We start from the raw sequence: 16,990 nt of genomic DNA, 5'->3' as shown, positions 1-16,990 counted from the left end.
CTGGCATCCCATCTCAGGGCTTGAACTCACGAATCATGAGATCATGACCTGAGCAGAAATCAAGAGTCAGACACTCAACTGACTGAGCCACCCAAGCACCCCTAGGGATTCTTTTTTTTTTTTTTTAAGTTTATTTATTTATTTTGGAAAGAGAGAGGCAGAGAGAGAATCCAAAGCAGGTTCCACACTGTCAATGCAGAGCCTGACATGGTGCTCAATCCCACATACTGTGAGATCATGACCTGACCCCAAATCAAGAATCTGACACTTAACCCACTGAGCCACCCAGGCACTCCTTGTCTAGAAATTCCTAAGCCATTTCTTTCATTCCCAGAAGACCCTCTTCTGCATGATTGGGAGGGGCCGAGGGGGAGGGAGGGTGGAAAGGAAGGAGAGATTCCCTAGGACATGAACAATGGACAGAAAGAACTGTGTATGGGTGTGTGTGTGTGTGTGTGTGTGTGTGTGTGTGTGTAAGGATTTCCTACAGTCAGAAGTCACGTGCATATGATAATACTATGTGAAAATAGTAACCATCACCCACCAGTGTCCAGGAAAAAAAAACAGGAATAAATATCCCATTAAATTAAAGGACTTGTATTGAAACGATTTGCTCTTCTTCTAGTAGTCTGCACTGTGATTTTTAAGTATTACTTTCTTTTTTAATAAAAAAGGAAACACGTTCACAAAACAAAGATAATAGCCTCTTTTAAGCTCTGTTTTTCAAAATGGAGATGATTAGAAGAAGGCCAGTTGGAGCCACGTAATTTAGGTGCTTCAAGCTGTTTGTCTCCAATTACTGCAAGAATTCCTCTCCACACCATTATATGGTAATTTTAAATATATCCACACATGCTAAAGCATTCCTTGAAGTGCAATGCTCTATGTAAAGTAATGCTAGACACCAGAATAAAAAAGCCAGACATGTGCTAAAATACAAGGTGAAAATTAATAAGAAATAACCCACAGAGAAACATTTTAACATACTCAATATTGTGCAAGTGTGCAAACTTATCAAATTTGCAGTTTCTCTCTACATATATAGCTGGAAAGCTCTAATTTGGGAGATGTCTCTTAAAATAATTTTTGCAATTATTCCATTCTTTGAGAAATTCCAGGAACTGAAAATATTAATTGTATGATGAGTAAGGAAATCACTTTTGAAGAAAAACAACCTGAAATACGTTCTAAAGCAATGCCAGGAGCACCTGGTTGGCTCAGTCAGTTAAGCCTTCGACACTTGATTTCAGCTCAGGTCATGATCTCACAGTCATGAGATCAAGCCTCGCATCAGGCTCTGTGCAGGTATGGAGCTTCTTAAGATTCTCTCTCTCTCTCCCCTCTAAAAAATAAAAATATTTAAGGCATTGGTGTAATTTGGTTGAACTATATCTATCCCTTTCTAAGTCACTTTCAAAATAAATGTTTAAGAGAAATAAACTGTTTTGCTAAAACCCCTTTTGCAAAACAGTAAGTAACTACAGAGAACATAAAGCTTTCTAAATCTGCCTAATTATATCTTCACTTATATGCATATTTAATGAAGAACTCAAAGTAATTGCTAACTCTGTAGTAAGTAATGGCATATACAAACCTATTTATTTTTGTTTACAAAACACACAGCTGTCCTTTGAGAGCCTTCAGGTGGTATAGGTATATGACTCATCACTGCAGGAAGCTCCCAGCGTTTATAGCTGACACATGTAATTTTTTTCACAACTTGTTCTTTACATTTGGTAGTGAATGGCTCAATTTGGAAATGCTATGTCTTGTTACTGGAAAATAACACTACACTCCATAGTCTAAAGACTTCTCTTATATTCAGCAAATTTCTGAAACCCAGAGTGTAAATATGGATGCAAAAAATTCCATCAGCCAAGTACTGCATCTTTTAAGTGGCTTCAAAAAATAAACTTTCGGGGAAATTGCAGATATTTTTGTCTTCCAGCTTAGACCTACATTACTCTTCATCAGAACTAGAAAGTTTTGCTCTGAATTATCGCATATTATGTCCCGGGAAGTTAACGAGATATATGATAGTATAACCATAGATAAATAGTAACCATTTTCTCTACTACAAATGGAAATGTTGGCATTCCATTCATTCTCTTACATGGCAAGTAATAATATTTTCACCAGATAATTCAGGGTAGTGGGCAAGGACATGGAGCAAGGGACAGACAGCATATGGAAAAAGGGGGAATTGTGTCCAGGCCATGTTTTTGCTTCAGGAACTCACTCTGAACATTGGTCTTCCCATCTGCGGAATGGACATTATAATAGGTCCCATTAATTTGATGTGAGGATTGAATAAGATTATGCCTGAAAAGCACATAGTCCAGTATCCCACATAGGAGTCTTTGATGGCATTGATATTACTGTGATCATTGCTAAGAGGTCAATAGAAATTGAGGCTCACGTCTGTGCTCTGCCAAACTCCTTCAGTTTCCCTTTAGATTTTCCTGGACCTGATGTTTTAACTTCCAAAGGCCACACCCGTGGGCACTTCATCAGAAGGGTCGGCTACCCTCAGGCTGCCAGAGCCTCGTTTCCCTCCCTAGACAGAGAACAGAAAGAACCTGGAGATTTATGTCGTCCAGGTACTGCCTGTGGCCACTGATCTTGTGTGGGTATAAACATGCCAGTTCCTAAGACCTGGGCCAGGGCAAGCTGAGGTGTATCCCACATGCCTCCTGAGTTTCTTAACGGGACTGAGTCAAAGTTAACCTCTCTAGAACTTGGCATAATATTGCAACCTCGCGTGGCCTCCTCTCCTTTCCAACCCTACCGTCTGCTCCACTGCCATTTTTTCCTGGGGGTATTTCTCAGTAACCCACTTTTCTACAAATTCTCATCTGAGGGTCTGCTTCTGGGGAACTCTGGTCTACAAAGTAATGATGAAGAAAGAGACATACGGGGAGAGGAGGAAAGTGAATATCATGGTTAATTTTATGCGTCAACTTTATTGGGTGACAAGGTACTTAGATATTTGATTAAACATTATTTCTATGTGTGTCTGTGAGGGTATTTCTAATTTTTAGAGATAAATATTTGAATCTGTAGATTGAGTAGAGTGGAGCGCCCTTCCCAGTGGGGGCGGCCTCATCTAATTTGAAGACCTGAATAGAACAACCAGCTAAGTAAGGGAGAATTCACCCTCTTCACCTGATGGTATTCAAGTTGGGACCCAAGTCTTCTGCCTTTGGAATTGGACTGGAATTTACACCATTGGCTCGCCTGTTTTTCAGGCTTTTGGACTGTAGATCTTGGGACTTCTCAGCCTCCAGAACTGTGTTAGTCAATTCTTTATAAGATAGGTAGCTAGCTACTTAGCTAGCTAGCTTCTGTTGGTTCTATTTCTCTGCAGAACACTAATACAGAGGAAGATTCAGAAGTAAAGAAGGTCCTAACATTCTTTCTTCCTTTGAGTTTGAGTAAGAATGGGGCATGGGGGTGGGGGGGGGGTGCAATAAGCCTGACTAGAGTTTTTGTAGTAGCTGATGGAGCCAAGACCAGTGATCCTCTCTCTCTCTCTCCCCAAGGACTATGTGGGAACACAAAGAATGTGAATCAGAAGACATTCCTTTCCTATTGGATTTCCAATGTATACAATTACTGTTGATTTGCAACATTTCTCTGTACTAGTCTAAAATCTGCTCCTATGAGCTTCTTTAAGGTCAGTGGCTTAAGGTAAGGGGCTACCTGTGAATCCTCAGTGCTTATTGAATATTTGATGCATACGTCAGTGGCTGAGTAAATCAATAGAACAAACTTTACAGAATTATCCCATAAATGCCATATTTTGAGCATCATATTTCATAACATGTGCCTTTAAGAGAAATGACCCAGCATGATGAGAAGAACAGACCCGAGAGTCAGGAGCCCTGACTCCCGACCATTATGTTGCTCCTACATACCTACCTGGCTTGGGCCAAGTTGCCATCTTTTTGAACTTCAATTCATTAAAATTTTAAATGTTTGAATTTTAATATTCCATTAGCTTTTATAAATGTTTATTTATTTTGAGAGAGAGTGAGAAAGGGAAAGAAAGTATGAGTCGGGGGTGGAAGAGAGAGAGGGAGGAAGAGAACCCCAAACAGACTCCATGCTGTGAGAGCAGAGCCAGATGCAGGGCTGGATCTCACACACTTTGAGGTCATGACCTGAGCCAAAACTAAGAGTCAGTGTCTTAACCAACCGAGCCATGCAGGTACTTCTGAATATTCCATTAGCTTTAACATTATAGTTTGCTACTTGGAAAAGTTAGGCTGGGAAAAGTTTTAAAAAAACCATGATTTTTATATTTAAAAAATCCGTAAAATTCAGAGTGAGGACTACAGACCAATCCTGTGATCTGGGGCATGTAGAATTTTTGCAGCCCCCTTTAAGACTACAAAATTATAAATTCAAAACCTGCTACAAAAGTGTATATTATTTTAAATGCGAAAAAAGTCAGAACAAATTATAAAATTCAGAAGGTAATAAGTGGTACAAATAAAATTTAGGAAATTGTCTTAAACTTGTCGACTGTGTACCTATTTTTTATTTTTTGAGAGAGAGAGAGAGAGTGTGTGCACTTGAAGTGGTTAGGCACAGAGGGAGAAGGAAAATCTTAAGCAGGCAGCTCACACCCAAACCAAAGCTCAGTCTCACAATCGTGAGATCATGACATGAGCCGAAATCAAACTTAACTGACTGAGCCATCCAGGCACCCCTTGGCTGGGTGCTGTTTGATTGACTCTCCACATGATGATGTCATGTAGAGAATAGGAAGATATTTAGTCTTGCTTTTGCATGATTGAAAAGTTATCTTTTACTGATTTGAAAATATTTTAATGATTTTAACATTGGAGGTTTTAAATTCTATTGTAATATGCTAAGGGGGCATTTGACATTTCAAAGCCTCTGCCAGTCTCCTACCTTTTCTTTTCTCTTTTTCTTTTTTTTCTTTTTTTTTTTTTTTGGCTTCCACCAACATACTTCATATCAGTTATGTTTGAACGTTGATCTGATTAACACTTACGAAAAATATACAAAGTTAAACTGAAATTAACTCATACTTGTTAAGTCAAGCCAAAATGCATGTTTAAATTTCTGCTTTACAGTACTGAGTACTATGCTTGTGTAATCAAATTCTTCTTCTATTATATAGATCAGCTTACTGATATACGTATGTCAATTTCCTTTCCTGTAAACTAAATTGATTTTATAGGGTGATTGTTTTTATTATAAAACTTTTAAATATAGAACAATAGCACGATACTCATCCATATGCCCATGAACTGGACTATTGTTAACATTTTGCCATATTTACTTCATATATATATTTGTCATTTTACAATACCAGTAACAATTTTGCATGATACTTCATCTAAACCTGCCAGACTCCCTTAGGTAAAGATGAGCAAGATTCTCTAAAACATAATGTAATACATTTAGATACGTAAAACATGCAACTTTGCACTCAGAGGTATTCGCTGTTTAGGACAGCACCAGGATTTCTGACAAATTCTATTTTGTGCAGTTCCTCCACAGAGTACATAAACTGCATATTTTACTCTACGCTACCTTGGTCAGTATATTCCTGATAGAGGAGAACTTGCTTTTTGATTAGACATGCATGAGAGTCACATCCTCAGTTTCCCAATTTGCTCATATCCTGATTGGATGGCTATTCCCAGATTAATCATCTCTGGCTCCACTGATTCTTGACCCATTGTTTCCTTCATTCCCCAAGTACTTCCTGCACCAGGCAACATACATATCGTTCATGTTGTTTTAAGACTTCTAGCCTTGGAGTCACCTGGGTGGCTCAGTCAGTTGAGCCTCCGACTTCAGTTCAGGTGATGATCTCACGGTTCCCGAGTTTGAGCCCCACATCTGGCTCTGTGCTGACCACTTGGAGCCTGGAGCCTGTTTCGGATTCTTTGTCTCCCCACCCTCTCTCTCTCTCTCTGCCCCTCCCCTCCTCAAAAATAAATAAACATAAAAAGAAAAACACATACACACAACTTCTAGACATGGATAGTAAGAGTGTTCCCAGAAGTCTTTCATACTCTTGGAGAACTAGCAATAACTTTACATTGCACAGCAGCCATTGTGAGCAAACTAATTATCTAATATGTTTTAAGTGCAATCCTAAACATGTTCACAGCCATTCCAATCCCACCTTGACATGAGGGTGGGTGTTTGCAGGTGTGAGGAGCAAGGAATATTCCAAGGGAAGAGAAGCCAGATTGAAATAAAATAATGGTCTTAAGCAATTATGGCTAAGATAGTTTTCCATGACAAGTTTAAAGTAAATGACTTTAAAAGGAGCCTGTATAATTGCGAGGGCCAGAAGTTGTAGTGGTAAGAGCTTCATGATATATCTGTCTGTGTCTGTCCTCTCATATATCTTTGTTGAAAACCAAATCTGGGACCTCCAGAGCAAGGACTCTAAAATCATCCTGTGAATGGGCTTCTGATCATGGAGGAAAATGTTTTTCATTTCTGAATATAGTAAGCTAAAGTATTTAAGGATGAAATGTCCTGACATCTATAATTGACTGTAAAATGACCCGACAAAGTCATAAATAGATACACATGCATGGATGAAGCAAATCATGTAACATATTAGCAACTGTTGAACCCAGATGGTGAGAATATAAATGTCCACTGTACCACTTCTTCCACTTTTCTCTGTGCTTGACAGTTTTTGTTTAAAGTGTCTAAAAGGGTGCCTGGGTGGCTCAGATTGTTAAACATCTGACTTTTGATTTTGGTTAAAATCATGATCTCAGGGTTCTTGGGATTGAGCCCCATGTCATTGGGCCCCATGCTGACAGTGTGGAGTCTGCTTGAGAGTCTCTCTCCCCCTTTCCCTCTCTCTCTGCCCCTCCCTTGCTTGCACAGCATTCACACATGCTCTCTCTTGCTCTCAAAATTAAAAGAAAAATTTTTTTAAATATCTAAAAATAAGGCACCATATAAAACTCCCCTATATATTCCTCAACCGAAGAGGAAACTGAGGCGCAGATAAGCCAATGGACTTGGCCAACATCACTGCACAAGCTGGTCTTCCTTCTCTATGGCTGCTTCTCCCAATGAGAGGAGCCAGGATTCTACTTAGGGGCTTTCCTGTAATAAAGATCAGGTGTGCATTTGATACATGCTGCAATGGCTCCTTTTTGACACAACAAAAATACACAGATTGTGATAACAAAATGCTAAAGAGTATGATTGTTCCCATCTTCCATTTGTGAGTAAGATCTAAGCAGTGAAGGTAGCCAGGCAATGACTCTGCCACCCAATGACAAGCCTGGGAGCCAACACAGAGCACTGTAGCTATCTCCAAGAGTGAATTTGTTGATTACATGCTAATTCTGGTGTTTCCTTTGTAGATGTTTAGCAGTTTCTTTAATGGGTATATGGGGTATTATTCTCCCAAAGGAAGCAGATCACTTGGGAAAATCCAGAGGATACTTTTTTCAATTTAGGAATTTTGCAACCGTATGAAAATGGACAGAGAGAAAAGTAAAGAAAATATGAGTCTATCCATCCTCAGCTACAATTTCTGTAGCATTGTGTGACTTCACTTTAAAGAACCATCCTTGGCAGTTGGGCAGTTCACAAATATGTACTATTTTCCTATGTTCATAACTATCCTGGCACAAGGCCGTTACAAGGTGGAAAGTGACTAAAGTAGAGATCCCAAGAGCAAAAAGTACAGGAGAGGAACCCAAGAAATCTTCTGTGAAGGAACAACTCCTCAGCGCTGGGGACACAGTAAGAGTCCCAGTGAAGCAACAAGCTTCAGAGCCCCAGACAATGCATAAATACCACCCTGTTAGGATGATGAGGCCGTCAGAGCCTTAAAAAGGCTTACTTTCGCCATTCTCAATTTCTTATATAACCCCGCCCCAGGACTGCTCTAGAGAAGCTGGCTCCATGCCTGCTTGCTCTCCAAGTCAAATACCCAACATCGAACACTCCTCCATATTCTTGATCATTTACTGTGAGACTCGTTGAATGGAAGGTCCCAGTCATTCTAACTCTTCAGGATGGACTTCCGGCCTGGCAGAGAGCTCTTCCTATACCAAGTTTCTGGCAATGCGGCATGAACGAAATGCAGCCACTGCCCTTACAGAGCTTAGAGTTCAGTGGTCAGAGAGATATTAAGCAACATATTTTAAAAATTATAAGTAATTGCAAAAAAGAAAAGGGAAGAAGTCATGTAAATACGGAGATCTATCTGTCTGTCTATCCAACAGATACACACAGGTACGCTTTACTACAAATACACTGAGAGCCTTGCTATCAAGGGTAACTTCTCTCTGGTTACAAAGAACACCTCTCTTAAATAACAGTGCTCTCAAGTAGGTGTTAAAATAAAAGAAGGCTCGGCCATCCTGCTGGGTCTCCTTGAAACCCAGAAGTCACAGGATCTCAGCCTACAGAGTCCTCTAACACTATAAGGAACTGGAAGTACATCAGTTTTCCAGAGCAGCTCTTCCTACTTGGCTAACTCTTTGCACTCCTAGCAAAAGAGTTGCATCAGTATCAATATTACTGAACATAGATTATGTAGTAGACATTGTTCTGTCTTACTTTGATGTGTACATAAGAGAAGGAAATTAAAGCAAAGAAAATTTAAGTGACTTCCCAAGTATGCAGAGTCAAGATTTGAACGTGGAAGTCTAGCTCCAAAATTCTCACTTTTAGCCATTTACTTCTCTCGCTATAGTTATTTAATGTTTCTCTTGTCTTTTTGTCACTATTCATCCTCTGCTCTGGATAGTATCCACCCTCTTGCTTGTTAGGGTTTACCAATGATTTTTCTTTGTGTGTCTTTATAGTCCTGTTCCCACTGTCAACCTACTTTATCTCTCTATCTCAAGTTCAAATTTTCGAGAAAATGAAATTGTCCCTATCAAATGAAATTCTTACAGTAAACCATACACTCATTCTATAATTTGGCAGTCCTCAGGTCAGATGTCTATCTGTATTAGTTACCTACTGCTGTGTAACAAGTTACCCAAAACTGTAGTGGCATAAAATAGCCATTTGTTATGCTTATGGATTTTGTGAGTTAAGGTTTAAGATGAGGGAGAGTAGGGACCACTTGCCTCTGTTTCACTATGTCTGGGCCTCTCTCAGGAAACTTGAAGTCTGGGGACTGTAAGCATCTAAAGGCTCATTCACTCACTTATCTGGTGATTGACGGTAAGAGGAATCAAACAGCTGGGGAGAGGAACAGCTTGGTCTCCTTGGGAATCTCTCTCTATGTCGATAAAATCTCTCTAAATGATCTCTCTGGGATGGTGGCTTCAGGGTAGCTAGTTTTCATGTATCGCAAGAGAAAGAGCCAAGGGAAAACTATTGTTTTGGGTTTTTTTTTATGATCAAGACTTAGAAGTCAGGAAGCATGACTTCCTTCTTAGGCTCAGATTAATCTAAACTCAAAGGGAAGAACCCTAGACCAAGAAAAGGAAAGAGACAGTGGCACTGATAAATAGGGAGATGCTCGTGGAAATACTTATCTATTTACTAGTTTCTTCTGTTGGCCTCCCTGGCCTCAAAGTTATAATCTGCATCTCCTGAGGCTGTGCCAGTCAGTCGGTCCAAGTGCTACAACTATGACTATCCCACTAGAAAACTGAATTGTCGGAACTGACTTACTCCCCAAACTTAGCTTACGGTCCTCTTCTAGTATGGCATCTTCTGTACCATAAAGCAAAGGGGCTATTTATTTTCAATGTGATATGAGTTTATTTGGAAAGAGAAGTAACTACATTATTGCAAAGGGAGAGTATAAATGACTCTGGATGTCATTTTATACCCCAGCCCCTCATCAATGTGGTGTCTTTCCTGACCTTCTGGACAAGAGTCAGAAAAGACATCTCCTTCAGTTTCAGACTGAGCAAAGAAGATGCTACATATTCTACACTATCCTGAGAGAAAAGGGACTCTATTCATCCCCCTTTTAAAATAAACAATTTGCATGTGTTTTACAAGTATGATTGCAGTATTTCTTCTATTGTTACAGTCCAATTGTAAACTCTTCTATATTAAATTATGGTTATGTTCCCTAACCTACAGTATGGCAAGTACTTTGTATGATAATATTTTTAGAGAATAGACAGTTATCAAGAGACTATGATTCCCTAAACACTAGAAACATTTTTGATTCTGAGGAGTTCTGAAATAATACAATCAACCCTTAACTCTTGGAGCTATTATTTGCAGTTAGATTTACAGAGGTCTTTGGTGGTTTGTTTCATTGTTGTTGTTTTCAACAAATTATCTTCTCACGGAAACCATAATACAATGCTGTATTTTTTAAAGCAGATAGATTTCTCTCTGCCTTTTGATTAAAAGTGAAGTTATTTTTCCTCCATATTAAATTTGAAAGCTAAAATCACTGACTCCAGATAGATAAAAAACGTGAACAGAAGCTTCTCTTTTGGGGCATTCCCCTCACAGATCATTAATATCCTAAGCATGAAATTATGCAAATTTGCAGCAAGCTCATTCTTTTCTCTAACACCTTAAGCATGCTTTTAAGGTACCCAAAAGATAATTCTTTGACAAGACCTATCAAACTGATACGCCTCCAGCCAGAATGTCAGGGGAAAAATAGAAAAGACACAAATTACCAGTACTAGGAATAAGAAAGGAAGCATCTCTGCAGATTCCAGCCTATTAATGGGATTATATGGATAATGAAAATATCATGTAAATACATTTGAAAATCTAAATAAAATTAACAACTCCCTCTGAGGACACAAACAGTGAACCATCACTAAAGAAGAAATGCTAACCTGAAAAACCCTATATATAGTATAGAATTTAAAATTATAGTTTAAAATTTTCTCCACAAAGGAAACTCTAGGCTTAAATGGATTCACTGACAAATTCCATAAAAAATTTAATAAAGAAATTATACCAATTCTTCACAATTATTTCAGAAAATTAATATGCATTCTATGAAGTTAACATTCCTCTGACATCAAAACTGAAAAAGATAGTACAAAAAAGTAAACTATAGGTCAATAGATCTCATAAATATAAACAAAAAAATCTGCAAAAAATAATAGCAAATCTAATCCAACAATATATAAAAAGGATAACATATTATGACCAAGTGAAGCATTATCTTACAAATTCAAGACTGGTTCAACATCTAAAAATCAATCAATTAAATTCACCATATGTATTGACTAAAGAAGAAAACCATATGATCAGCCCAATAAATGCAGAAAAAAATATTTGATAAGATTCATCATCTGTTCTAGATAAGAAAAATTATCTCTGCAAATTAGAAATAGACAAAAATCTCATCAAGCTGATAAAGAATATCTAGATATCCATAAGGAACATTATACTTAATAGAGAAAGATTATATTCTCCCAAAGATATACAGCAAAGCAAAGATATCCACTTTTACAACTTCTCTTCAAAGCTGTATTAGAACTTAGCAAGCACAGTAAGGAAAGAAAAGTAAGAAAACCCACCTGGAATTGAAAGGAAGAAATAAAAATATCTGTTTTATTTTTTTTTTAATGTTTTATTTATTTCTGAGAGACAGATAGTGTGAGCAGGGGAGGGTCAGAGAAAGAGGGAGGTACAGAATCTGAAGCAGGCTCCAGGCTCTGAGCTAGCTGTCAGCACAGAGCTGGAAGTGGGGCTCGAATCCACAAACCGTGAGATCATGACCTGAGCCAAAGTCGGACGCTTAACCAGCTGAGCCTCCCAGGGGCCCCTAAAAATATCTATTTTATATATGACATGATTGCCTAAACAGAAAATCTTAAAGATTCCATAAAAAAATGGCACTAAAATGACTAAGCAAAATAGAAGGATACAGGCTAACTGTTCCAAAACCAATCCTAAGTTTGTAACTAACAATGAGCAACTAAAAATAGAAATAAAAAATATAATTTACAATAGCTCTCAAAATATGAAATACTTTAATATAAATCTTCTAAAATATGTGCAAGATATGTCCACTGAAAACTATAAAACACTGATGGAAGAAATCAGAGGGTGCATAAATAAATGGGGAGGTATACCATCTTATTGGATTACAAAACTCAAGATTTTGAAGATGTCAATTCTCTCAAAACTCATCTATATGTGTTTACAAACATGCAAAATAAACACCAAATAACCAATGGATCAAAGTATAAATCACAAGGGGGGCACCTGGGTGGCTCAGTGGGTTGGGCATCTGACTTCGGCTCAGGTCATGATCTGATGGTCGGTGGGGTCGAGCCCCTCATCGGGTTCTGTGCTCATGGCTAGCTCAGAGTCTGGTGCCTGTTTCAGATTCTGTGTCTCCCTCTCTCTCTGACCCTCCCTTGCTCACGCTGTCTCTCTCTCAGAAATAAATAAGACATTTTAAAAAAAGTATAAATCACAAGGAAAATTAGAAAATATTCTGAAATAAATACAAATGAAATATAACATACAAAACTTATGGGATGAAACTAAAGAAGGGCTCAGAGGAAAATTTATAGCACAAACACCTACGTCAAAAAGAAAGGTGCCAAAATTAGTTCTTTGAAAAGATCAATAAAATTGAGAAAATTTTAGCTAGACTGATCAGTGGAAAACAAGAAAAAAGAGACAGGGAAGACTCAAATTACTAAAATCAAGAATGAAGGAAGGGCCAACACCACTGATATTACAGAAATAAAAAGTTTTATAAGGGAATACTAAAGGCAGCCATATAGCAACAAATTAAATACTTTAGATGAAGTGGGAAAAATTCTTTAAAAGAAACTACAAAACTGACTCGAGACAAAATAGAAAATCTGAATAGTAATGAGATTGAATTGGTAATTTTATAAACATATACAAAGAAAACTTTAGGCCAAAAAGGTTTCACCAGTAAATTCTATTAAATATTTAAAGAATTTATACCAATTCTTCACTAGCCTAACCCCCAAAATAAAACAGAACACTTCTCAGCTCATTCAAGATCAGTATTATCATGTTAACAAAGTCAAATAAAGAAATCACAAGAACAGTTCAGACACAAAACCCTCAACAAAATGCTAGTAAATAAAATAAAGCAGTGGATAGTCAGTGGAATTACCCAAGCAATGCAAGACTGTTTCAGTATCCAGAAATCAATTAATATGCCAACAACAACAAACATGTGATTATCTCAATAGATGTGAAATTGCACCTCACAAAATTAAACACCGTTTCATGATAAACTCACTAAACAACATAGGAATAGAAGGAAACCACCTCAGCCTCCTAAAGGGCACATAAAATAATAAAGTAAAATAAAATAAAATAAATAAAATAAAATAAAAAATAAAATAAAATAAATAAAAAATAGTAAAATAAAATAAAATACCTCACAGCTAACATTGTATTTGACCGTAAAAGACTGAATGCTTAGAGCACCTGGGGGGACTCAGTTTGTTCAGTGTCCAACTTCAGCTCAGGTATTGATCTCACGGTGTGTGGGTTCAAGCCCCCCTTCCAGCTCTGTGCTGACAGCTCAGAACCTGGAGCCTCCTTTGGATTCTGCTTCCCCTTCCTCAGCCCCTCCCCAGTTCACACTCTGTCTCTCTCTTTCTCAAAAAGAAATAAACATTAAAAAAAAAAAAAAAAGACTGAATGCTTCTCCCCTCAGATCAGGAAGAAGACAATGATGTCTAATTTCAAAACTAATATTCAACATTGTATTTGAGATTCAATGAGGCAAGAAAATTAAAAAAGTCATCCAGATTGGAAACGAAAATGTTAAACTATCTCATAGAGGATCCTAAGAAACACACACATATACACACAGAGCCTAGTAGAGCTAATAAACAAGTTCAAAAAGTTGCAGGATACAAGATCTATTTACAAAAATCAATTGTATTTCTATATACTGTCAATGAACATTTTGAATATGAAGGTCATAAAACAATTTCATTTACAAACATATAAAAAGGATAAACTATTTAAAATTAAATTAAACAAAAAGAATGAAAACTATACTCTAAAAACTGCAAAACATTGTTTAAATAATTAAAACTTAAAAAATAAAAAGATATTCCATGTTTATGGATTAGAAGACTTAATATTGTTAAAATAGTAGGAAATTCCCAAATATTCTACAGATTCAATATAATCCTTATAAAAATCCTAGCTAATGTCTTCGCAGAAATTGACAAGCTTACCATAAAATCCATATGGTAATGAAAGGGACTTAAAATGCATACTTCCCAATTTCAAAACTTACTATAAACCTAATCAAGACTATGTAGTATTGGCATAAAGATAGACTTATGGATACATGGAATAAATTTGAGGCTCCAGAAGTGAGTGCTTATATTTATGATCAATTTATTTTCAACAAGAGTGCCAAAGCAATTTAATGAGGAAAGAAAAGTCTTCAACAAATGGTGCTGAAATGACAGAATACCCCTCAAAAACTGAAGTTTGACCTCTTCCTCACACTATACTATCAAGTGTCATTAAAATATTCCAAAACCCTAAATTTAAGATCCAAAACTATGAAACCCTTATAGGTGTGCATGTTTATGACCCTGACTTATACTATGCCTTCTTAGATATGACACCAAAACCAAAGGTGAAAAGATTAAAATGGATGTCATCAAATTGAAAAAAAAAATTATGTTCAAAAGACCATCAGTAAAGTGAAAAGAAAGCCCAAATATTTGCAGAAAAAAATTTGTAAATCATATATTTGATGAGGAGCTTATATCTGGAATATATAAGGAACTATTACAACAACAAAAAGGAAAATAAACTGATTAAAAACTGGACAAAGTATCTAAGTGGACTCTTCTCCAAAGAAAACATACAAATGGTCAGTTAAGAACATGAAAAGATGTTCAACATCATTAGCCATCAGGGAAATGCAAATCAAAACCACAATGAGATATTACTACACAACTGCTAAGATAGCTGTAATAAAAGAATGGAAGTACTGGTAAGGATATGAAGAAATTGGAACTCTCAGACATTGATGGGATGGTAAAATGAGGTAGCTGCTTTGGGAAAAAATCTGGTGGTTCCTCAAGTGGTTGGTTAAACATAGAGTTATTAAATGACAGCATTTTCACTCCTATGTATATACCCAAGAAAAATGAAAATATGTGTCCATGCAAAAACTTGTGTATGATTTTCACAGCAACATTGTTCATAACAACTAAAAAGTGGAAATAACCTAAAATTCTGGCAACTAATGAATAGATAAAATATTATATGATCTTAAAATTGAATACTTCGGCAATAAAAAATGAAGTACATTAATACATTCTACAACACGGATAAGCCCTGAAAATATGCGAAGTGAAAGAAACCAATAACAGAGGACTACTTGTTATGTTACTCCCTTTATATGAGATGGCTAGAATAGGCAAATCTATAGAAGGTAGATTAGTGGTTTGCCTAGAGTTGGGGAGTGGGAGATTAGGGGAGTTGACTTAGGGCTGGTAAGTTTCTTCATGGGGTATTTAAAAGTTCTAAAATGGGTGCCTGGTTCACTCAGTCAGTGGAATGTGTGGCTCTGAGCCACAGGCTGGGTATAGAGATTACTTAAAAATAAAATCTTTTAAAAAATCATGTGACCAAAAAGTTCTAAAATTTATTATGGTGATGGTTGTCTAACTCTGAATATACTGAATTGTATACTTGAAATGGGCAAGTGGTATGGTATATGCAATATGTTTCAGTGAAGCTATTTTAAATAACTGATCTATAGGGCCAGAGCAATTCCATCAGCATCCCAACAAACATTTTCTTAAGAGAAATCTATAAACTGATTCTAAACTTGCTATGAAAACACAAAGGAATTAGAAGACCCAAAACCAGCCCCCTAGCTGCCATCTTTCTTCCCGGCGGCGTGAGCGCCTAATCTCAGCTGGTCCACCCGAGACCCCCTGAGCACCAACCCTAGTCCCCTGCGCGGTCCCAGTTCCGCTCCAACAAGACGAAAGAAACTATCTTGAACCAGGAGAAACTCGCCAAACTGCAAGCGCAAGTGCACATCGGTGGGAAAGGAACTGCTCGTCAAAAGAAGAACGTGGTTCATAGAACAGCTACAGCAGATGATAAAAAAACAAAACAAAACAAAAAAAAACTTTAGTTCTCCTTAAAGAAGTTAGGGGTAAACAATATCTTTGGTGTTGAAGAAGTGAATATGTTCACAAACCAAGGAACCGTGATCCACTTTAAGAATTCACTTTAAGGACCTTCAAGGTCAGGCATCTCCGGCAGCGAACACTTTCACCGTTGCAGGCCACGCTGAGACAAAGCAGCTGACAGAAATGCTACCCAGTATCTTAAACCAGCCTGGTGCAGGCGATCTGACTACTTTAAGACTGCCTGAAGTGCTTCCCACACAATCTGTGGATGGAAAGGGACTGCTTGCTACCGGAGAGGACGAAGATGATGAAGTTCCCAATCTTGCGGAGAATTTTGATGAAGCTCCCAAGAAGGAAGCAAACGGAATTGAGTCAACTTCTGAAGAGGATAAAACTTGAAGAAGTTGAAGACGTTACTGGAAGCTGCTATTTTATATTACGATGGCTTTTTAAAAATTTTGTTCATGGATCTGATAAAATCTAAATCTCTAGTCTTTTTAAGCCCAAGCCCCTTGGACGCTGTAGCTCTTTTCAGTTTCTGCTTATACACAATTTATTCTTTGCAGCTAATTAAGCTGAAGAAGCCTGGGAATAAAGTTTGAAACAAGATTAATAAAGTCCTTTGCCTAATGAAAAAGAGAAAAGAATACCCAAAACCATTTCGAAGAACAAAGATAGTGTGCTCACACCATCTGATTTTCAGACCTGTCATACATAAACCATTACAGTGTAGTATATTGGAAAGGACAGACATATTGATCCATGGAACTGGACAAAGTATCCAGAAAAAAGCTCTCATTTATATGGTTAATTGATTTTGACAGAGGTGTAAGACACACTGATGGAGAAAAGATAACCTTTTCAACAAATTGTGATAGAAAAATTAAATATTC

At 37.3% G+C, this 16,990-nt stretch overlaps 1 pseudogene; it reads left to right on the top strand.

The window, feature by feature from the left end:
* Positions 1-14,949: 14,949 nt before the first annotated feature.
* LOC120236688 lies at positions 14,950-16,496 on the top strand (annotated as a pseudogene).
* The last annotated feature ends 494 nt before the right edge of the window (positions 16,497-16,990 follow it).

Source organism: Hyaena hyaena, unplaced genomic scaffold, assembly GCF_003009895.1.
Source record: "Hyaena hyaena isolate Hyena2069 unplaced genomic scaffold, ASM300989v1 scaffold_159, whole genome shotgun sequence".
Lineage (NCBI taxonomy): Eukaryota > Metazoa > Chordata > Mammalia > Carnivora > Hyaenidae > Hyaena > Hyaena hyaena.
Note: the sequence above shows the minus strand (reverse complement) of the source record. Positions and strands in the feature narration are given on the sequence as shown.